We start from the raw sequence: 24,278 nt of genomic DNA, 5'->3' as shown, positions 1-24,278 counted from the left end.
AAACAAAATGCTTTGTTATACCACATGCAACTACATACAACTGACGCCATGATACCTTGCCATGAATGTACGCCTTTAGATTGCAAAATAAAACAACCATTCGGCAAATGATGCACAGTTACGAAAGGATTCTATTTCGTTGAGTTCGCTTCCTTGCTTCATGTTGACACGGGACAATAAAAGCATATTCCAGGTGGAAGAACGAGCACAGTGGCACAGTGTTATCATGTTCCAAGGAATCATTATTCCACATTTGTTTCTCTCGGAAATAGTCAGAGCTATTTTTACTCGTTACATGACTTACCTGTTAACATTTACTACGTCTTTATGGCTGTACAGACTCCTTTTCCCTGCTTGCCACAGCTATCAATCTGTAATTGGCACAATGAGGAAACGAAAAAGTATCATTAGAAGGGCTTGAAGGTGATATTAAAATAAAGATATCTATATGAAAGTTTTATTCACACATTGTTATCAAAAATCATTTATCAAACACAGCTCTTTTCCTAAGAGAGCTATCCTGCAGGGCTGTAAGATACTTTTGCCTCCATTTTGCATAACTGTAGGCGTTATCTCTTTTTTTTTGGAAGGAAGTTTTTGATTTCATGAATGAATATACTCCCCTGAAGGGTTCTTCCCCTTCGTTTTACTTTTCAGTTAAGGTTGAGTTCAAAAACCACCTAAAATTTAACAACACTGGAAAGTGACTCACATATTTCTAATCAAAATACTTCATTCCTACATAGCTTTGTTTAATTTTCAGGGATCGCTTGGTCGGAATTCAGCACATCTCCACTGGAAATTCCTTTCCTCCCCAATACGAAACTTTCCTTGCTGACCTGCTTTATTCTGTCACGTCCGTAATATGCTCGATCAACGCTTTTCAAAAAGTGTGCTCCAACCGCTGAAAAATAAATAAACGATCACCGAGCCGCGTGTGGAATGCTAGTTGTCTCTATTTCCTGCCACTGCTAAGCACCGCTTCGATATGCACAAATGTGGCCGAGACTGTCGTGTAATGCGTTTCCCATTAGACAGGAATCTCAAGTGTAAATATGTATCTTGCTACGATGCCAATATTTACGGCTGTAGGTTCTTAAGCCAGAAAGACACCGTAACCCACACGGTCGGCCCGCATCGGGAGACACCTTCGAGTGGGAGCGTTGTTGAGCATGTGTCTTCCGGGTGGATGATTGGTTTTCCAACCCGGTGGGGATAGTTATGTCTATTTATACACACACACACACGAACGCGGTGAGCGTTTCGATCGTAAGAATCTTTTTCGGAATGGAGTGCTTGAATAATATTATTATTTACTCATAAAATCCCCACAAAAAAAATACATCCCTTTAATAAACACGTAACCCTGAAGATGTGTATTAATTTCTTTGTTTGTCTACCGCACATAACACGCTGCACATTAACCACCCCGTACGAGTTTCCATCCAACGATCGGATCTCAAGAGCGGATTAAGTTCGTTCTGAAAAGCGCAAAAAATTGAATGAGAATCGTCTCGATTCACAGAGCGGGTCAGTGACCATTGGTAATTTTGTACAACCACGACATACTATCCTTTTTTATGTGAAACACTGCAGAGCACGGAGTAAGCGATTCGTCAGATCTGTGTTGTTGATATGATGCGAGCAAACAATGACCGTAAAACCCTATCACACCAAGAATTGGCCGTCCAGTGAAGGGACTTAGGGCGGACAATGACTCTTGTAGTGCGTCCCCTGTTGGCACACTCAACTCCTTCACTCCTTGACGGCCAGTACCGAGACAGCAACCCGGCTGATGAAATTGTGTTGCTAATGGTGACAATGAAACGATTCCATATCATCCAAGGACCAGCCGGATCCTTGTCACTCAAACCCCAGACCGAACCACACCTAGGAATTTTCAGGATAGAACTACCATGACAACTCCCGTTCAAGTCCAGCGAGAACACACACACCTCCCCCACACACAGAAGGAATTTCCTACGGGTGATAGAGAAACAAAGGAACACCGCCACCTGCCTGATATCGATCGGAAAGAAGCCCTACACCGACGGGACCTACCTTCTCCATCGTTCGGTTGGGATAGGTCGCGGCACAAAGTACATCACCACACCAGACCCAGTCCCAACGGGGTGGTTCACCCCGAAGCAGCCAATAATGCAGGTCCACCCCCGCCCGCACTACTGTTCGAATCTGCCAGACGGCAATAAATATCCGCCCGGAAGGAAGAAAAGGCAGCGAAGGCTTAAACACCCACTGACCCAGCATACCATACCCGCGGAGGACGTGAAAAATCCACCATCCACAAAACGGCACTGCCGGAAGGAAGTGTCAAAACGATAAAAAGAAGCGCTGCTAAAATCAACCCAGCCAGCCAGACTGCTGCTCCGGCCATCCGGGCACTCCAACTTCAGCTGCACCAAATTAACTAGTCACACCATCGCCACGTTGTATGAATTTCTGCAGAATCGTTTTTCATCAGTTCCGGGAGACCGGGAATGGGGTTTTTCTGCAATTTTCCATTAGGTTTCCCATCGGGTGCCGCGCGCCACTCCACGTCAGTGCACCCGTGTGCACGGCGGTGAGAAATGTTCTTTGTTCGAAAAAAGCAGGTGGACGAAGGAGGCGGATCGTGTGTCTGGTCGGGCGCACGGTCGTTCCGAAGGTTCCTGGGTTAGTTCTTGCCAGCTCGGAGGAGCATCGTCGTCCCAGTCGTCTGGCGCGTTTTCCGTTGCGCTTAACCTTAACCTCTTCACCGACAGCCCTACTGGTGAGGTCGTTAGCATTCGCTCCAGTGTACCTAGTTTTGCTGCGTCTTCCCGATACGGCGCTGCACGGTACGCGAGTCCCCGGGCCCGTAGCTCATTTTCCGTCCAAACGACTTCGAGAAGTTTTGTGGCAGACGGGAGAGTTTTCTTGCTGCTTCTCCGCATCTTCAACTGCTTCGCTACGCGAAAAACAAGCACACCGGTTCAGCGTCATCTGCGTCCTGCTGGCGCTATTTCCGCTTCCGAGTAGCATAAATTTTGTTCCCTTCTCTCTTTTTCCGCGCGTTCGAGATGGATCTTCCACCAGAGACGAATCGAATGCATCCGGATGCATCCTGATGAGTGTGGGAGAGATGAAATGTGCACGAGGTGATGTATTCTGGTGAAGCACGGAATACTTATCTCTCCTGTGAATGGTCTGGAACGTAAGGATCGGGCATGCCGTGGCGGGGCAACTAGACAGGAATGACATGTACAGACTTCAATTATTCAACTACATTTTGTCAGGTGTGTGAAAAATTGTAATTTAATTTGAAGAATTTATAAGCATTCTTTCACGGAGTTGTCGAATGCGTGAAGCTTAATATATTAATAAAAAGTATGTAACGTAGCTGATATTGATGAATTTAAAGGGTTTTTCAATAAACTAAAATAACTTACTACATGAAGATAAGATAATTCCATATAATTATCAAAGTGTAGGTAATTTTTATTTAAAAAAATAATGTTTATATTAAATAATATTAAATCTAAACAAGATTATTATATATTATGATTTCTCCACTCCACTCGACACCTTTCCTTTGTGTCGTGAATGAAAGCGCCTAGAAGATATGCAATGTATTGGCTACTATTGACTATAAAATGATCCTCAAAAACAAGCTATTGCATACTTGCAGGCGTGGTGTTACCAATACAGGGTGAAAATAACGCTTAATTCCAAATAGTTGGGTAAACATAGCCACTTTAGTAACCTTCTCGTGTATTCTTAATAAAGTTAAAAAATAAACCACTGTCCAGCTGCACTTTATCTTAACGCCAGAGCAATTAAACTACTTTCATAAATCTGCATTTTTCCATTCGTATCACAACAGTTGCCAATAGTCAATTTGCTTTTTATTCGTGGTGCCATCTGCAATCGAACGTTCTGCTATTTGGAACACCCACAAGTGCACTCCTCGGCCGCTCCTCGGGAATCCACCATTGCGAAAGACGGGAATGCAATTTCGCAGCCAAAGGAAGGAAACAACCCCCAATCCATTGCACTTTTGCAAAAGAAAACAAAAAGAGCTGCAAAACCGAAGCATTCGGGGTAAAATGGATCGGTCTGGCAAGTTGGCGTTGGGCGATATGGGTTTCGGTAAAAGTTTTGCCTCATTTTCCTCCTTCTTATCGTGCAAACCTTCCCAGCGCACCATTTCCCCCAGCAGCAGCCCGCCTCTAGATCCATTTCAAAAATAACGGCCGGTGGTCGGTGCGCTTTTTGTTTTGGGTTGCTGCAACATCGACAAAACTTTCGACGCAGACAGTGTCATGGGAGCAGAATTTAAAGCAGCGCGTTGCACTCGTTTTCCACATTGCTTTGGTGGACTTTGAAGGGTGTGCGCCACTCTTCGTTCCTCTCCTGCCGATGGTTTGCTTGGTTGTACAGCTTCTTATCAACATTCTTTTCATCGGTCACCGTTCGAATCTAGTGTGCTTTTTCGTACTTCATCGTGCTGTGTCCAGCGTCAGCAAAACTGAGACGTTAGACACCGGGTGGCATTAGATCGTCTGCTGCATTCGGAGACGGTATTCATTCCAGACAATTTCCTCCCAACAATGGAGGAACGCGTCCTGCTAATGCATTGCGGAGGAAGGATTTAGCATTCCAACATAAAAACCAGTCCAGTCCACACAGATCCATCACGCTGCAAGCTCTGCATTGAGGTAGGTTGTGTGGCTTGCTACACAGCGCCAGAACCACGCAACCTCCCGGCGACGGAAATCGTCTTAAAACGTCTCCATTTGGTTCGTCTTACAAAAAAAGATGTCTACTGTGCCACCTTGTACCGCATTTTGATTGGAAACAGTTTAGTAAGCTGCCTCGTGCACACCCAAACAACTTTTGTCTCGAAAGACACATTTTTCACAAAGCGTCTTTCAAGCTTTTTCTAGTCCGATGTTCCCATTTCGCTTGGCTGTTGCGAATGCATTCCTCTTTTCTTAAACTCAGTGTCACCCAATCAGAAAATTGAATAGAAAAGAAATCAACATCCTGAACCCCACAGTGCAGGGTTTGTTAGATGCGTGACGAGGGACTCTAAGGATATTAAGAATTTAGATACAAAAGTTCCTTTTCATTTGGATGATAATAGGCCAAAGCACTGCTGAGAGCTGTCATTTTGTAGTTCAACATTTTTTTCCCCCGATTGAAGGCCACTAACATGTTTAGCACCCCTGGCTTAGTGCTTTTAATATTGGAAAAAGAGGATGTATGCTCGTCTACTCCCTGAAGAAAATGGATGGTGCTGAGATGGAGTTGTATATGATTGCCCATCATTCATTCTTTTCCTTTATTCCAGTGACAAAGAAATATTGGACCAGAGACTTTACAATGGCTGGCAGAAATTCTTAACATAATAAATATTTATAATTAAAATAAAATAGAAAACTGTTGTATAAAAAGTGTATGTGTTGAAGTACGATAAGATTGAAAATTTAAATCGATTTTAACTAACACATACGATGTATATCCTAATCCATTCTCCACAGGAAACCATCACCAGGTGACGGCTTCGAGGGACTTCGAAACATCTGAGGAATCATTCGCATGACCTTAGCGTCTTTTCCTGCTTGGGAAGTTGGAGCAAATTGGATTAATGCAGCACGTGTCACGTACCGTATTGGCTTTGTCGTATCATCCTATGGCTTTGCCGTAAAGCCACCTACCTACCGTCCCCCCGCATCGATAAAGGACACATCGAAGCCAATCGAAGAATAATGCACCAGCGTGTACGATTCCGATCCGTATGTGCAAGGTGCAGTAGCAAATCAAACGACCGGCACACCAAAGTTCCGGGCAAACTTTTACACCAAAACTCAGTAACACCCTCGGTGTGAAGATGCATGGGCATTAGGAAATCGTGACACTGGGACAGCACCGAACATAGTTACGGATGCGAGCAATAAAAAGGTGCCATTGCATTACCATTGCCATACATTGCTCACCGGGTGCCCGGAAGTGCAGCTGCAATCCGGAGCTGGTCGCTGGATGAAGTTTAAGCATTACGGCTCAAGTTTGCTCCCAGCGATGGGATGCGATGGGGACGCGATGGGGCTCAGATATAAAGAAGCTTTAAAAATACGGGCATTAAACGCCACAAGCCGAACCTGCACCAAACCACGAATCCAGAGTCGGATATTAAATCGAGCATGCACCGCACAGACATTGCAACGTCTAAACGCAGCAGAAACACGCAAGACCAAATATCGCCGAGAATGTCGCTTACGATTGGAACTCTTTACCACTCTCAATACCGAGCCGAAGGGAAGGACGGGCGTGATTGGGCGTAGAAATTCAGAAAACTTGCTCCATCCGACGGACGAGTCTGGGGCTGGGCTCCTTGGAGAGAAGTAATAAACATAATTTAAATTAGTTTAGTTATAATTTTACGACACGTACGTGTGCGACCCACACGATGATGGTTGAAGGTGAAATTGAAGTTGACGGGATGTGATTTTGAAGGTGGAGTGTGAATTTGGTCGCTACCCGCTATTTGTGGTTTTGTGGTTCGGAGCCCCGGCAAGTGAAATGTGGGTCTAAACCGGGCATAATCGGGTCGGGGTTCTCACTTAAGTAAACTATGCAAATCAAAACAAAGAGCTCTTCTGAGTGCATTTTATATTGGAATTCGAGAGAAGTGCACGAGGAAGGCAGCAAAATAGCAACATTTGGCGATATTTCAATAAAAAAGGGAAATTTAAAGAAATCAATTCATAAAAACTTTATAAAATTACTAACCATCCTTTTCCAATTTGAAAGCGATGCAAATAGTACAAAACCTCGCCAACATGCATCAACAAAAGGCACCGACCGGGCGGCAATCAGCCCGGTAATTAACTCGGCCACATAAAGAACATTAGTCGGTCCGTCCCATCAACAAACATCGCCACTTGATAGCAAGGACACGACCCAGCCGGGTTCAGTCGCGCACCACCGTTCGATGACGTGCGGCGGCGGCTGGACAGCGCTGTGTTCCTGTGTGTTTATTTGCACCAACGTTAATTGGTAACACCCGCGAATGTGTCTTTCCTGCACCAGGATGCCGGATCCGGTTCCCTACCCAAAAGGAAGCACACACAAAGTGAGGTTATGACCCCTGCGTGGTGTTGAGTACGAGCCCCAAGGGAAAAAGTGCAATGGGCCGATTGAAATGTTTCAATGATAAACGTCTTTGTCCACTGGTGGCCGTCAGGGGTCCCACCATTGCGGAGCAGTATGGAACTGATGCACCATTAAACTTGCTGCTGTTTGAGCGTTTGGTTAAACAAAAAAAAAACCGATGCACTTCCGGTGTTGTGCGAGGGTGACGGCTGACGTTTTTATTTCTGCAGCAGCGAACAAGCGCGAAAGCTAAGTGCGAGAGTTTGGCACTTCGGTTTTTTGCAGCAAGGGCAAGGCACATCTTCCACCCAGACGGGACCAGTACGGTGGACGAGTGGCATGGACGGGATATAGAGGGCAATAATGCTATGACCATTAATCATACTTTTCATTCAATTTCGTTCGGTGTGGCGCACGAGAAAATCACCATTTGGCGAAGGACAACACCACAATAACGAAGGGAACGGAACGGACAGTTCCCGGTGCCCGAATGGGGAGCAATGCACTGTCTGGAGCCGTGACGATATGGTGTGCGATGGTTTTGTTCGTTTTAACTTATTCAAATGTATCATCAACGGCGGATGCTGTTCGCGTGATTGGATTGGTTGCTTTGCTTTGTGCAAAAGACGATTTAGGGTAATTGATGGATTGCATTTGATAGAGCATCAGAAGCTAGCGCTAGAATTCGGGAAACTTATTTTACTTTCAGCGGATTATGCGCCTAAAGGTATGCAATATTTTTAAATATTATCAAACTCCCTTCTATTCCTGAAGTTGTCGTTAAACTCCTAAGGAAAAAAAACCTGATAAATTGTCCCCTGATACGTAGTAGCCCTTGAATCGTTCAATTTAGCGTAAATCGTTCCTAAAATATGATTGCATACTTTCAGGCGTTTAAAGCGCAAGATACATTCACACGCTGCTTTTTTATATGATTCATAACTGTTTGAAAACTAAATTGCCTGAAGTCACCAGAATCAAATTGAAATAAATTCCCAGTAATTAATTACATTTCTAAAATAAAAAAAAATACAACAAATCAACTCCCGAAAGCAAAGCAAAAGTTTAAATCGTCGACCAAACACCTTTTCACTCAATTACTTAACCCAACCCCTTTTTCCACTTCCCGAAAGTTAATTGGCGACACTGGTCTTAAAGTGGAAAACCAATAAAAAATAAGTAACACACAATAGGATAGGAAGAACACAAAACTTACCCGAAACAATGAATTTCACACACCGTAATGGACACCGCAGTAACAAAACGAAAATAAATCACCGTCACTTACTGTGGCAAAACAGAAACAAAAAACCAAAGAAACCGTCCGAAACCGCGAAAAGGCTAACCGAGGCTAATTTTTTATACTCCACAAAACACTGCCCCCCGGTTTACGGAACAATATCCTTATTGTTTGGGGCAGATTTTCGTTTTGTTTCTGTGCTGTTTTGGCAACCCATTCATCCCTGTCGTGTCGGGAAGTGGGGTTGTGCTACCGAGCCGCAAGCAAAATTAATCTCAGACCCAATTAAATAAGCGGGATCATTGGCGACCTCCAATTTTTTCTACTTACCAGTGCGCACATTAGGAACGAATCGGCGTTGAAGGTTTGAACCGTTGCCATCGCGAAAGGATTACATGGAACTATGCTAATTTTGCGATGAATTTAATAGCAACTACATTCGACCTGTACTTCACACCGTTGTTTAACCTTGATGGCATGTATTGGGAACACTTTCGAAGGTAGTTTACATAAAATTTACAACCTTACCAGCGTGACTGCATCGATGCTAACTGTATTACAACATCACACAGTAGAAAAAAAATAAATGTAACCACCAAGAACAAAAAGCAGTCTTATTATGTTCAGAAAAAAAAACCCACTCTCTGTTCCATTTTGATTAATTCCGACTAAAAAAGCACACACACTCGGCTAAGGATCATAATGCTGAACGGTGCCAAGTATGCTGAGTTGAAACCCCCATCATAAATCTTAAACCACCTTCAACATCCTTACCGAGGACTTTTTGTGCTTTATTTTTGAGCATTATTTCACACCACTTTTTCCCCCAAACGCCATCCCATATTAACGACCCAGAAATTCTTCGTATAGCCCTGGGAATCCCGACGTCCCGGTGAGCAACACTTATTTTCCATACCGTTTTTTCCCCAAAAACAAAAGGCTCATTTGGTAAATGAACTGGATTATTTAAGCCCTTTCACCACACGGAAAGCGTTAAAAACTTAATAAAGTAGGAAAATATAACAAGGCTGCTTACTTCGTGCATTATCTTCACTAAAGCGCCTAAAGTTATGCAATTTTAAGAACTAAACTCGTTGTCTTGTGAGTTAGCAACCCATCTGCCTTATTTTAGCCACTTCAACATACAGATTTGCCTTTTAATATCAAACATGCGTCAAGAAAGCTTATCAGATGCACTCATTTTACTAAAACGCCTAAAGCTATGCAATTTTTACAACAAATGTTTCTAAACGACCTATGAACTTGTATATCAACAAATTGCGTTTCCATATGAAATTGTATTCCTTACTAGGAGCGTACTAAAACTCCTAAAGCAGTACAATTTGGCCAAATAATTTATTATTAGTTAAACATGTAGTGGACAGGGTTTGTGCACTATGGAGGGCAACCCGTTCAGACTCTATAGCTGTGCTAAAATGTTTTATTTTCCCTCGAACGAGAGAGTATACTGTAAATGGTGGTATTTACTTTAACCATCGAAACTCATTGCCTTATTCTTTCCCTTCACCATAGAGCTACACGTGCCGTGACCAGTATGCATTAGTGAGACGTTGCTCCAAATTGTTCTTATTTAATTTCCCTTTCAAACGAACAGCGGTCCACGACGACGAGCAGGGGTAAACATGATCACTATAAATTAGTATTACTGAGAAAACCCTAGATGATGGTTCAATGTTTTGCATATAAAGTAGTGTTGTTTAGCAGTTGAAGATATTTTTTTTATGATAAACTATTTATGTAAAATGTTGCGGTACGATACAATCAATCAGATATTGAAGAAAATTGTTCGTGGACCTAATTTTTCCACAACGCGCCTAGCCTAACAGCCCTTTTTAAGCGATTTTTGTACATTTTTTTGCATGCACATTTAAATAACTCTAATATACGTAATAAAGCTTCATATCATTTTGCACATAAAACATCACCATTCGTTACAGGTAATAAAAATATAAGCCAAAGCAGCATGAACAGTCATAAATATGCATTATTTATTCATCGCACCATTGCGAACGTGAAGAAGAAAATTGCTTGTGCTTGGATGAAGCACTTTGCTTCATCCGGTTTTATTCGACACAAAGATTGATGGCGTTAATCCGGTGGCACGAAACGATGTTAGTTATTGCCCACAACATGCAAGTGTAGCAAACAAAAGTCATCTAATAATGTTGTTAAATAGTTCATTGTCGAAATGTTAGCGCAACCGTAAAGTGTCTCGTAAAGCTCGTAAGCAATTCGAATGGTAGAATGGTGATCATGCGCCAATCAACAAAACTGGCTGTGTTTAATCAAACCAACCTTTACCTTCAGTAGTGAAATAACCTTTAAAAGCAGAACATCCATATGGAGTTTGAAAGAGTGGAAACAGATAAAATTTAACCTTGTTTGTTCAATACCTTCTTTACCTTGCCGTTTTCCCGATTTATCAGCATTAAAATGAGGTGCATAAAGGTTGAACTTGTTCCATCGCATTAACTCGGTTGCATTTTAACGCAAGATTTTTAGCTTACCTTCATCAAACGCATCGAACCGTACACACAACAGCAATGCGTTTGTACATATAAATCAACACGCGGTCATAAAAATGCAAAATGAACAATCATTTTTCCTTCCATGCGTACAATCGGTCTTCAACAAACAGTAAAACTATCGATTAAATCATCGATTAAATGCAAAACCCACCACCGCCACGGCAGCACCCGCGCCCTCATTATTCATTCTCACGACACATTCGCACGTAATAAATGCCCACACAGTAGGTGGGCGCGTGCCCGTTCCGAGGGAGATTGAGATTTGTGCGCCGTTCCCATTTTCGACTTCGATTCGATTTGCCGTCAGCCGACGCACACACAAGCCGGTCCGGGGCCCGCTGATTAGTCGATCAGCCTCTCCATGCCTGACACGAGCAAGTGCATCTTGAATGCATAATATCAGCACCCCTTCACGACCCGCCTCCTGCCAAACGACTAATCGATGCATTTCAGTGTCATTCGCAGAGTCCCGATCCTACTGGACTCTGGAGATGTGCCAGGAGGACGTTGGGGAACAGCACTGGGCGGTTGGTGGCTGTAACAAAAGCAGTAACAATACCGCTGGTGGGCAATTGCACCTCAGTAATTGCATCAGAACAGCAGCAGATACAACGAAGGCAGGAAGCACTTGGGGACCGGGGAAATTGCGTAATATAACTGCGGCAGAATGCATTTGCGTTGTTTGCTTCTTCTATTTGTTTCCTCCCAGTTTCTCAGATGTCGGGCCTCGGTACCATAAACAGCAGTAGCAATAGACTGTGACGTTACAGGGCACGAATGCGGAAATAATTTATTTTATTTAGAATATCGTTAATATTTTTATTTTAAGAACAAATCTTTTATCTACCCCCTAGCCCCTGTATATATGCAAAGCAAACATAACCATCACTCAATTTGGGTTTGAGATTACCCTTGAAAATAGTGCTTAACTGTATGGAAAACGATGTCTATTTCAATGGCGAAAATCTTCATACACCCAGTCCCACCACACTCAAAACAAAGTGACGACCGTCCACCGAAGCGTACGGAAATTCAGTTTTCTCGACGCAATTGCGCGCGCGTTCGTGTAAAGTTCGTCGTGAGAGAAAAAGCAGAACGGAGAGGAAAATAAACGCCACACGGAACGCGTTTTTCCAACCTGTGCCATCCCACCTGCCCCACCCACCGGGGGGGAGGGAAATGGCTAAAGTTTGACAACACAAAACAGCTGGCAGCAGTGGCAGCAACCTGCCATGCGACCCATTCAAAAAACCAAACCCCACACGCACACACTAACACACAGAGCAATAAATACGGCGCACATCACCACTACATGCATGCAGCTTCGTTCACCGGCCACTAGATGGATACGGCAGCGTTTTCTCGCCGAGGGTTTTTCCGCACGGGCTGGGAAAAATCGATTGAAGCGAGACGGCAACAATAATAATAACAAACACACTGCGCAGCTTCAGCATTTTCCCCGATACTCTCGTGCGCTCTTTGGGGGAAAATCCCGAATTTCCCAACACCGTCAAACTCGCGTGAAGCTCGCGAGCCAAAATCAGGTCCGGTCAATGTATGGAGTTGACATTCACACAGTTTTGTTTCTTCCCTCCCCAACGTTATCGCTCCACCAACAGCACGACCAAGATCCAGTGTTTTGGTTTTTTGAGGCCACCAGGAACAGAAGGGCAGCGAGCAATCTTCTCTCCGTGATTTCGTCGGGATTGCTTTGTTTTCTTTTTGTGTTTCTGTGAGCGTGGAAAACTGCATCCAGAAAAATGAGAACAAGGACTTTGGCGTGAACTGATTTAGTTAGTTTCCACCTTGTTATTAAACTTTGCATTCAAACTGTCTAGATTTCCAGCAGCACAAAAAAAGTTAGTTGCAGAATCCATTAAATTATTATTCATTTTTTTTTAAATTCGAGAAGAGTTGCGATGAAAGGAAAGTAACATTACATTACATTACAGCGTTTAGGCAAATTTATTACAGCGCAATAAGTAAGAGCTCTCGCAGGAGAGCTAACAATTGCAGCATAGTAAATAAATTCTCATTGACTGACAAACATAGCACCAGTTACAGATCATTTCTCCTTCCACAGTTTGCCCAAAAGAAATGTACAAAAATTATGACTAAGGTCCCTTCCTATGCAAATGGTAGGCCACTTGCCATCAAAAATCGCAACATAAACACTGTAATTCGCAGGCACAAAATATTTGCATATTGTGGCCACCAGCATGTAAGACCTTTTTCCTTTACAACCCCACCGTTCAGATGAGCGCAGAGAGATTTTCCAGGAATTGGAAAATACAAACACATTTCCGCGCATTAAAAGAATAAGGGAGAGGGTGAGAGAGAGAGAGAGAGAGAGTGAGAAAGAGAGCTCGAAAATGGAGAGTTTACGGGGTGTTTTCCCGAAGAATTTGGAAAATGTTTACAAACAAAAACATTAGCGCACGCAGGCATTAGTGACGAAGAAATTACGATTGGATGTTGAAACACGCAGCATTTCTGAGATTTTATTCCGTGCTAATGGCAATACGTAGGAAAAGTTGTTAGATCCGGGTATCAAGAACCAGTTGAGCTGGGTAGGAATCTTCAAAGTGATGCAAATGTATAAGTACTATATTGTTATTTTGCTGCCTCCATTGAGGGTTTTTTCGAACTTAATCGCCAAACCTTTGTAGTTTGTAACAAACCTTTGCCGATGAGCAGCACGTCAGCAGAATCAATCAGGGTCCCCAGATTGAATCTTCTCAAAACGGACATTTCATAAACGTCAGCGTCAACGTTATCGGCCAACAGCAATCATACCAGCAGTCCGTAATTTTGTCGTTTATAATTCAAACGTCACACATTAGACCCTTCACCACGGACCAATAATAGCCTTTACTATCCTTTGGGAGTTGGCCACCAAAACAACAAACTGTCTGAACTTGAACGCGTCAAAGCTAACAGCCCCTGGCACTGGGAAGTGAACCAGCCAGCGTGTAGGACACGACATGACACGAGATTGACGATTAAACGTGACCAAACGGCAGCTCGACGCGGACGGCAAGCATAGCCCGGGCTATCCAGGAAATCGATGGCGCACCAGGCCACCCCCCTCCCAGGGATGGATATTGATTTTTCCATCATTTGTGTTGCTGTGTCCGCTCTCGGAATTCCACAGCGTGTTTCCGATTGTATTGCACTTCCACTGACCCAGGGTGTATGCAGTTACTGCACGTTTCCACAATACTTTGTCCCGATCGTGAGGCTGCCAATTTCTTCGATTTATAGCAACTGTTGAGGGGAACGGGCTCAATTTTTGACAAAACTAAATGACATGAAAATAAAAACCAGGCAACTCTATTATGGTCCCCAGAATTAAAGTAGCGGCAATGGAAAATTGCACATGAGTAAGATCCTGTACAAATGGTTAATTAGAATAAATTTGTAAGGCAAATTGCATAACTTTAGGCAATTCCTATAATTATATGCTCTAAAAAAGGGTGTATTTAAGCTCCTTTTCAACAAGACAACATCTTCGTAAAGACCAACATCTTTAATCCAAAACCATCTTCATGTACTTCGACCAGATTGATTGAAATACCTCTCCCAGCCCATGAACCACCTTAAAGTGCCGGTATTAACCGTTCCGATCTCGAAGGCCTCTTCAGAAGCGAAACAACGCCACACTTAAATTATAACTTTTCTTCGAAAATTTCAACGTACACTGCTCAAGTCGGAAAACCCACGCCAAATTGCGCCTCCGTAAAGCATAACACAGAGAGCACACCTTAAAAACTAAAAACTCACACTTGGGTTTCGTTTTGCTTTGCTTTGGCACGGACGAGCATAATTTCACCGAGATACCAACGGTTGCGAACGCTCGGTTCCAGGAATGTTTCAGCATAAATATTCATTTGATTACATCGCGAAAAAGCTACATCGGGGTCGAACATTGTTTTCCCAGCATTGCACCCGACCAGTCGGCGTTTCCAACGTTTCCTTTCGTTGCGATTATCTTCAGATTGATGGTCGACGATAACCGGGGAGCCATTTGGATGGAAGTAGCTATAATTTGCCAAGTATATAGTGCGAGAGCTGTAACAGATGGCAGTTCTATTTATTGATATAATTGTAATGTGCATTATTTTAGGGGACAGATTTAAAGACGATACGGACAGTCAGTGTTCCCAAAGATATGCAAATCTTTCTTGAAGGATTTTTCAAACGAATTGCATACCTTCAGGCGCTTACCACCTAATCCAATCGAGAGCTGTGCCGTATTGAGAAGCGTTATTCGCTTGTTCCGAAATTATTCCAAGAAAGTCACTTACCTAAATACCGAAGATTCATATTGATTGATTGATGTCTTGATGGACAATAGACCCACCATAACCACTCACTTAAACCCGGCTAACAATTTTGCGTGTATCAACCATTAACGAAAACACTTTAGCCGGCCACTAAAGATTACACTGTCCTAGCTTTCCACTAACGCCCTTCAACCGCTCAATCGAAATGTAATCAAATCAACGCATCGATAAACGATCTGATCGTTTTCTTTTTCAACTGCTTTCATCGTCGTCGGCTTCTATTGCACATCACGCTCATACGCACCGATTCTCAACCCCCACGCGCGAACAGGGTGTAATTCCGTTGAGTACGATCACGGCCGGATCTTTGCTGGTGGAAGGAAGGTGGATGTAATGTGCAGCGAGGTATGATGCCGAAACGTAAACAACGCGATTCTATTTGGGAATTGCGAAACCGGCGTACGCTTACGTATTATGTAACGCGTAAAAATACAGCAAGCGCCACGTTTACTCGGTTAACTAGTGGGAAAAAAATAGAAAACAAGATGAACATGGAGTCGTTTTTGGTTTAGCAGTTCAAGTGGGAAGATCTACTGCTGAAACGATCGTGAAACTGTCACCCATCGGATGGCATACCAACAGGAACAGAAATTGCCATTTCGACTAATTAAAGTTAATCGTTGGCAACGTAATGGTAGATGACATGACTACCTAACATCCACATCTTCTGAGATAAAGTATGATAGAGTATGATGATGGAGTATTTTTATAGTAAAGAACAAAAAGTATCTTCGATATTAAAAAGATGTTATAAATCATTACCTAAGACATTCTGTCTGGCAAATTGAGTACCTTCAAGTGAACAGGTGATTTAGGAGAGACCCTAAGCGAAAAGATAGTTGGGATCCCTCCCTTAGCTAGTGATAATGGCTATCTCACGTGAACGATGTACGATTTTTGACTGATGAAACTCTACTGTGCCTGACATTAGGGCAGCCAGGGTCTAAAGGTAATCTTCAAGTTCATGGCAACTTCTCTACGCCTCTGAAGAAATGTACTCACGACGATAGACGATATATTTCGGGAAAGCTAGTCATATGTTTGCAAAATGTCCTGTATAGAGAAGAATCCGAAGAATTCAATCGCCTCGCCTACTAGGACACGAATATGAGCGCTCAAATGTCAAAACAACACATCGCACAACAATTTCCATCATGTAGCTTCAGAAAAAGCTACCTTCATCACACGCTTTGATATCGAATTTCCACAGCTTTCTTATCATTTTCATACACTTACTTTCTCATCCTAAAACATATTCCAATTCTTCATCCCCCCAACGTAGGATATGGTTCGTGTATCGGTGCAGGACCGAAAGGCCAGAACATTCTCTCCCAACAACATCTGCGACCAGCTTGAATCGAGGGTTGGGGTTTTCCCTGCCAGCTCCTCCCAGGTTAGATGATTCGATGGTAACGAAGGTTTTCCCAACAATTTCACACACTCACGCACACATACACACACACAAACACGGAAACCACTTGTCACACGTTGTCACGGAAGGAAAATTGCACTTTCTGTATAGCCAGCGCTCGTCACTTTCGCTTCACTGTTGCCCCATAAACCTTGCCCCCAAAAAACCAAAAGAATCGGACCCGTTTTACTCCCTTGGCCCTTGCCAAAAAGCCCTTCCTTTCAGCTGGCGACCGACTGTCTGTCGCTCGGTTGTGTTTGTCTTCTGGGCCACTTTCGGATAAGGGTTTTCGCTGTCGATCACCATCGATTACACACGGCGCACTTTGATGCACAGGCTACTTTGATTAGAATGTTTGAGACTTTGGCGATTGTTTTTCCCTTTTCAACCAGCGGCCAGCAACAGCAGCTATTGTTTTGTGTTTGATTTGCGATTAACAGTCCCGTTGGCACAATCTTTGCACCAGTAACACGCTTTAGAACCCGTCGTATTTCCCCCGAGAAAGGATTTCTTCGGACAAAACACAAATTGCGTGTTTGGTTTTCGGTGTTCCAGCGAGAAACTACCACTGTTTTGGAACCGTACGTTCTGTGCACGCTCTCTCTGTCTATCTCTCTGAACTCTGCGTGTCAAACGAGCGTGTGTGCGAGAGAAAAAGATGCAAACGAGAGCGAAACCACACGCACACAATGGTGCTTACCTTTCCAAACACCAAACGCAATGCTGTACGTGCGATGCGAAAAAATTACACTGCGTACACGTAATGTAACGGTGTGCGTGACACATTCAATACAAATCCATCGCGTGAATGCTTCGCACAAACGTAAACAAATGAATAATCGCGAATGCTTCAACAGTTTGTTCCACGTTATCAAAACAAAATTTCTTGCCTTTACTACCAATAACATATCATCTTTCCGTTAAAAAAATCGATTAGATTAAACGTTAAATAACGCGCGCGTATAAGATAATGCAGGCGGTAAGGTAAATGGCAATAATGTGTGAACGAGAGCACATATGTCTTGTTATTGTTGTTGTCTCACTTGAAAGCATGTTTTTTTTCTTTTACTTCGCTGCCGCTTTTGTTGGTAGTGGTGGTGATGGAGCAATGTGGTTCGCATGTTTTGATTATGTTTCACAATGTGTTTACAAAACTTTCTTTCAATACTGCAACATATGATAAAGATGTGAAAGTAACGATCAGTTCTACAAGGTTCCATATGTATTATTCAATACCTTTGGTCATAAAACGATCCCTAACGATCCGGGATCACCGTTGCATGGAAAGGGTAATCCCTTGTATGGGGATTGTGATCCGTGGTGATTTGCCCATCACTATCGCTTACTCCCACACTATTACACGATCTGCTCTCTCGCTCAATGACAACATGCGCCAGCGGTACAGCTATATGCACGCCGCACTGGAATAGATCTTGCTTCCTAGAAAGATGCTCTCTTGGTATCTGAAATCGGTTCGATTGTATGTATGGTTCGATTGTATTTCGTTTCCGCCGACGGGAAGATTGAGCGACATAACGACCTTTGCATTTCATTCTTCTCACTTGCACCAGCGATCGTTCTCGCAAGTTTGATGGTATGCAATAGCGAATTTGCCCGTCATTATCGCTTACTCTCACACTATTACACGATCTTCTCTCACGCTTAATGACAATATCGAATTTTGGAGGCACATGTAAAAAGGAATGTAAAATGTTGTTTGATAACAATAGAGCATAAATTAATTGATTTCCACCGTCAAGCAGCAACATTTAATAACATATACAACTAAAGCATTCGAAAAATTTGAATTGGATCTTTGGATTGGAAATTTTAAAACGCTCTTGCATTATTGTATGTTTCATGCGCTTGGGTACAACAGGTATCGTTTCCTACTCGCTTAATTGTTGTGACTAGCAAACTGCAAGTGGATAAAGTAAGTTAAAATAGAGCTACAGACCGCAGTAACCGAACTCTGACTTACATCGTTCTATTTACATCCTAACAGACATGAGCTTCAATCAAAGTCCTTTAAGCGTGCGTATGCTGACGTTGAATCCCACTTAGCCCAGGTAGATTAGGCCATTGTCCGGAATTTTCCGAGCTATTTCGTAAAACTGTGTAGCATATAATTTCCGATCTTCGATTGTAGGCAGTGTGTTGCGCCGCTCTGGAATCAGCTAAACCATCATCAAGGAGTACTTGAAGCCTTTCATTTCCCCCACAATACTTTTCGACGAGTGTTTTCAGCAACACCGTACAATCGTTGTTGATCCAGCTCCGAACATCGCTTATGGCTTGTTGCGACAACACTTTCTGCCTGTTGCCACCACGTTTCTTGGCGTCGATCTGCTATGTTGTTTGGTACGTTTTGATTATCCCATAAACTGCCTGAAGTTGTATGTTTAGCATTTTGCTAATATTTGCATGCGTTGCCCCGTTCTCATACGCCGTTACCACACGCTCACTATCTTCGTGGTTTTTCGTCGTCGGGGCGTTTGAATCGAACTGCCTGCATTTTGCACTTGCACTTGTAAGTCAGAGTTCGGTTGCTGCGGTCCGTAGCTCTATTTTAACATACTTTATCCGCTTGCAGTTTGCTAGTCACAACAATTAAGCGAGTAGGAAATGATACCTGTTGTACCCAAGCGTCTGAAACACACAATAATGCAAGAGCGTTTTAAAATTTCGCATCGTTTTAATCGCTGTGCGCAAATACGTACCTTTATGTATGCTTGTGCTTTATGTTAACCGGCACCAAAAATAAACGCACGATTTGTGTTAAATCGGAAACTGAACGCAGGATTCAAGTTATTGTTTGCACACTTGGATTTAACTGGATAACTTTAGACGCTTCGCTTGCTAGACCAATTTTAAATATTTTGAATACCCGTGAATTTACCTAACGACACCATATACCCGTGTTTTGAAATCCTGTGTATACATACAATATTTGAAAGATCCAATTCAAATTTTTGAATGCTTTAGTTGTATATGTTATTAAATGTTGCTGTTTGACGGTGTAAATCATATAATTTATGCTCTATTGTTATCAAACAACATTTTACATTCCTTTTTACATGTGCCTCCAAAATTCGTTTATGCAACATTAATTTGAAATGTTTATTTTTAAATTTTAACTCTTTATATACCCAGCTCCAAAACCGGCCGGCCGATTTGACATTCCCTAAATTGTGCACGCGATTCCCTATCTATATCACGCGATACCATAAACTGTTTCGCGTTTCACTATCTATGCTACGCTTTATCTTATTCGCTTGCGCGATTCCATAAGTTGGGCACGCCGTATCCTATCTATTACCAAACTCTGTAAAGATGCGAAAGTAACGATCAGTTCTACAAGGTTCCATATGTATTATTCAATACCTTTGGTCATAAAACGATCTCTAACGATCCGGGATCACCGTTGCATGGAAAGAGTGATCCCTTGTATGGGGATTGTAATCCAGGTGATTTGCCCATCACTATCGCTTACTCCCACACTATTACACGATCTGCTCTCTCGTTCAATCACAACATGCGCCAGCGGTACAGCTATATGCACGCCGGACTGGAATAGATCTTGCTTCCTAGAAAGATGCTCTCTTGGTATCTGAAATCGGTTCGATTGTATGTATGGTTCGATTGTATTTCGTTTCCGTCGACGGGAAGATTGAGCGACATAACGACCTTTGCATTTCATTCTTCTCACTTGCACCAGCGATCGTTCTCGCAAGTTTGATGATATGCAATAGTGAATTTGCCCGTCATTATCGCTTACTCCCACACTATTACACGATCTCCTCTCACGCTCAATGACAACATGCGCAAGCGGAACGCCGGGTTATAGGCACGCCAGATTGGAATAGATGTTACCCCCTTAGAAAGATGCTCTCTTGTTATCCGAAATCTGAAATCGATTCGTTTTCGCCGACGGAAAGATTGAGGGATTTTTATCCCCAGCGAACCGAGATCACCGTTGCATGGAAATCGTGATCTCTTGAGTGGGTGATCGTGATCCCAGGTGATCCGTGATCACTATTGCATGGAAATAGTGATACTTTATAAGAAAAAGTGTATAAGTGAAAAAAAATATGGAATTTATTTTTTTTGCTTTTACTTCGCTGCCACTTTTGTTGGTAGTGTATTTCACAATGTGGTTCGCTTGTTTTGATTATGTTTTACAACGTGTTTACAAAACTTTCTTTCAATACGGCAATATATGATAAAGATGTGAAAGTAATGATCAGTTCTACAAGGTTCCATATTTATTATTCAATACTATTGATCATAAAACGATCCCTAACGATCCGGGATCATCGTTGTATGGAAAAAGTGATCATTTGTATGGGGATTGTAATCCATGTGATTTGCCCATCACTATCGCTTACTCCCACACTATTACACGATCTGCTCTCTCGCTCAATTACAACATGCGCAAGCGGAACAGCTATATGCACGCCGGACTGGAATAGATGTTACCCACTTAGAAGGATGCTCCCCTGGTGTCGGAAATCTGAAATCGATGCGCTTTCGCCGACGGAAAGATTGAGGGATTTTTATCCCCAGCGATCCGGGATCACCGCTGCATGGAAATCGTGATCTCTTGAGTGGGTGATTGTGATCCCAGGTGATCCGTGATCACTATTGCATGGAAATAGTGATATTTTATAAGAAAAAGAGTACAAGTGAAAAAAAGTAAGGAAATTATTTTTTTTGCTTTTACTTCGCTGCCACTTTTGTTGGTAGTGTATTTCACAGTGTGGTTCGCTTGTTTTGATTATGTTTTATAATATTTCTGCAAATCTTTCTTTCAATACGGCAACATATGATAAAGATGTGAAAATAACGATTTGTTCTAGAAGGTTTCATATTTATTATTCAATACTATTGATCATGAAACGATCCCTAACGATCCGGGATCACCGTTGTATGGAAAAAGTGATCATTTGTATGGGGATTGTAATCCATGTGATTTGCCCATCACTATCGTTTACTCCCACACTATTACACGATCTGCTCTCTCGTTCAATGACAACATGCGCAAGCGGGACAGCTATATGCACGCCGGACTGGAATAGATGTTACCCTTTTAGAAGGATGCTCCCCTGGTGTCGGAAATCTGAAATCGATGCGCTTTCGCCGACGGAAAGATTGAGGGATTTTTATCCCCAGCGATCCGGGATCACCGCTGCATGGAAATCGTGATCTTTTGAGTGGGTGATCGTGATCCCAGGTGATCCGTGATCACTATTGCATGGAAATAGTGATACTTTATAAGAAAAAGTGTATAAGTGAAAAAAAATATGGAATTTATTTTTTTTGCTTTTACTTCGCTGCCACTTTTGTTGGTAGTGTATTTCACAATGTGGTTCGCTTGTTTTGATTATGTTTTACAACGTGTTTACAAAACTTTCTTTCAATACGGCAATATATGATAAAGATGTGAAAGTAATGATCAGTTCTACAAGGTTCCATATTTATTATTCAATACTATTGATCATAAAACGATCCCTAACGATCCGGGATCATCGTTGTATGGAAAAAGTGATCATTTGTATGGGGATTGTAATCCATGTGATTTGCCCATCACTATCGCTTACTCCCACACTATTACACGATCTGCTCTCTCGTTCAATGACAACATGCGCAAGCGGGACAGCTATATGCACGCCGGACTGGAATAGATGTTACCCTTTTAGAAGGATGCTCCCCTGGTGTCGGAAATCTGAAATCGATGCGCTTTCGCCGACGGAAAGATTGAGGGATTTTTATCCCCAGCGATCCGGGATCACCGCTGCATGGAAATCGTGATCTTTTGAGTGGGTGATCGTGATCCCAGGTGATCCGTGATCACTATTGCATGGAAATAGTGATACTTTATAAGAAAAAGTGTATAAGTGAAAAAAAATATGGAATTTATTTTTTTTGCTTTTACTTCGCTGCCACTTTTGTTGGTAGTGTATTTCACAATGTGGTTCGCTTGTTTTAATTATGTTTTACAACGTGTTTACAAAACTTTCTTTCAATACGACAACATATGATAAAGATGTGAAAGTAACGATCAGTTCTACAAGGTTCCATATTTATTATTCAATACTTTTGATCATAAAAATTACAATGACCACAGTCATATAATATTATAATAGTTATAAAGTGATCCCATCATTGATGAAAGAGATTAAGCATATCTGCCACTTAATTCAACGATCGTACACTGCTGGCCACTCCTTTGTATTTGATGTAGATTTAACCTGGAAACCAATCCTAGACAGACTCCAACTCCAGTAAGAGAACATATTCGAAAATGGAGTACATGTATGAAATAGTAAACCGACAGATAGAAGGAAGCTGAAAATTCGGCATTGCCGTCATAATAGAAATTAAATAGAAGGAAGAGACGAATTCACTTTACCTTGATGTTTCAACGACCTGGAAGCCAGAAATTTCTTACCCTGAAATGTCATCAACCCGAGAAAACTTAAATGATTTAACAGAAGCAAGAAACGATAGATGTTTATAGTTAAAATATTTCATTTATTTATCCACCGTGTGTGAGTGTGTCGTTTATTTTTCACATGAATTATTTTTTACATCATCCGAACACCGAACACCTTTCCATTGCATCGTTTTGTCCTTCGCAGTAAAATGATGATCCATTTCGACTTTGTTTTTCTCCAACTGCATTGTACATTCTTTTTCTCTCCTATTGCCCTCCTACGCAATCTCACGCATGTGTAAATTTTCCGATTTCGATGGAAAAAGCTCATACCCAACACTGCGGTTAAAGAAAAACAAAACGTAAACTTCACAACTACTGCCTTTTACTGTGTGTGGTTATGTGCTTATTCGCTTTCAAAAATTACATATCGCGCTCCACTCAACGCTACTCCCCTTCTGGCTATCTTCACTCTTCACTTTCGGGACACACGTGCAGTAGTACTGGGGATGCGCGATCCCTTCACGCTCATTATTCAACATTACTGTCTGTTGCACACTATGTAAGCGCTTTAATTTGACCAGTTATGCTTTACCATTTCTTACCAAAACACACACGTCCGTCGCGTCGTTCCCTCTTATCGTGCTAATATGTGTGTTTTGTTTTAATCCTAACGGCTTTAGAAGCCCTTCGATTTACAACTTTATGCAGTTTTTTAGTACACGATCGTTCTTATCATCATTTCATATACAATTACACACACTCCCGCCGGTTTGCCTTTGTTTCGTTTGTTGCTTTCCCCCATAGCGTTATTTTTTAACATTTACAAATTGCCATAACCATTCTTATTGTTTGTGCCCATTTCGAAGCGTGCGCGCAATAGAGAAATCTTAGTTCCTATATACTAGGAGATGTGTTAAAAGTTGTTGCAACAGCCCACTAAAAAAGAAAACAAACAAACGAAGAGGATGTTTTGGGCGGGTCTATTTTGTGACTAACTTTCTGTAACTAACCAAAAGCTACGCAAACGCTCATTTATAATATAAAATATGTGAATTCCTTTTAACTAAACTAATGAAAAGTAGTACCAATTCAAATAATCTACTAAGCGAATTCTTTGTTTCGTGTTCCTACTTTCTCCTGCAGACCGTTTGCTTACACT

General features: G+C 42.2%; 1 long non-coding RNA gene across 1 annotated transcript; it reads right to left on the bottom strand.

Annotated features, from left to right (window-relative positions):
- Positions 1-321: 321 nt before the first annotated feature.
- Positions 322-16,824, bottom strand: LOC128298453 (uncharacterized). The gene is made up of 3 exons (XR_008287267.1): positions 16,506-16,824; positions 15,231-15,728; positions 322-371 (listed from the first exon to the last, which is right to left on the bottom strand). It is a non-coding gene; the product is annotated as an uncharacterized LOC128298453 (long non-coding RNA).
- Positions 16,825-24,278: the final 7,454 nt, after the last annotated feature.

This window comes from Anopheles moucheti, chromosome 2 (assembly GCF_943734755.1).
Source record: "Anopheles moucheti chromosome 2, idAnoMoucSN_F20_07, whole genome shotgun sequence".
Lineage (NCBI taxonomy): Eukaryota > Metazoa > Arthropoda > Insecta > Diptera > Culicidae > Anopheles > Anopheles moucheti.
This window is presented reverse-complemented; position numbering and strand designations above follow the sequence as displayed.